The 228-nt window shown below is 46.5% G+C and overlaps 1 protein-coding gene across 9 annotated transcripts in view; it reads right to left on the reverse strand.

The window, feature by feature from the left end:
* Positions 1–228, reverse strand: part of atp8a2 (ATPase phospholipid transporting 8A2) — a 66,549-nt gene that overhangs the window by 33,928 nt on the left and 32,393 nt on the right. The gene's annotated exons all lie outside the window — the stretch shown is intronic.

Below are 228 nucleotides of genomic sequence, written 5' to 3' on the forward strand. Positions count from 1 at the left end.
TGGAAAGTGCCGCTTCTTAGCCGGATTATGTCTGGCCATGTCGTAAATAGTAGGGGCGAGGCCTCAAAACCGAGACTATATTGTGGCGTGATATTTAAATAACGATCGTTTCCAGCCGCTGCATTTATCAATGTACGATCGTTCTTATGCTCTGATTGGTGTGATGCGAACGTTTCATGAAAACCACGTGAAGCCTGTCGTGAGAGGATTTCTGCGCTCATATCTGCG

The sequence above is a fragment of the Etheostoma spectabile genome, chromosome 22, assembly GCF_008692095.1.
Source record: "Etheostoma spectabile isolate EspeVRDwgs_2016 chromosome 22, UIUC_Espe_1.0, whole genome shotgun sequence".
Classification (NCBI taxonomy): Eukaryota; Metazoa; Chordata; class Actinopteri; order Perciformes; family Percidae; genus Etheostoma; species Etheostoma spectabile.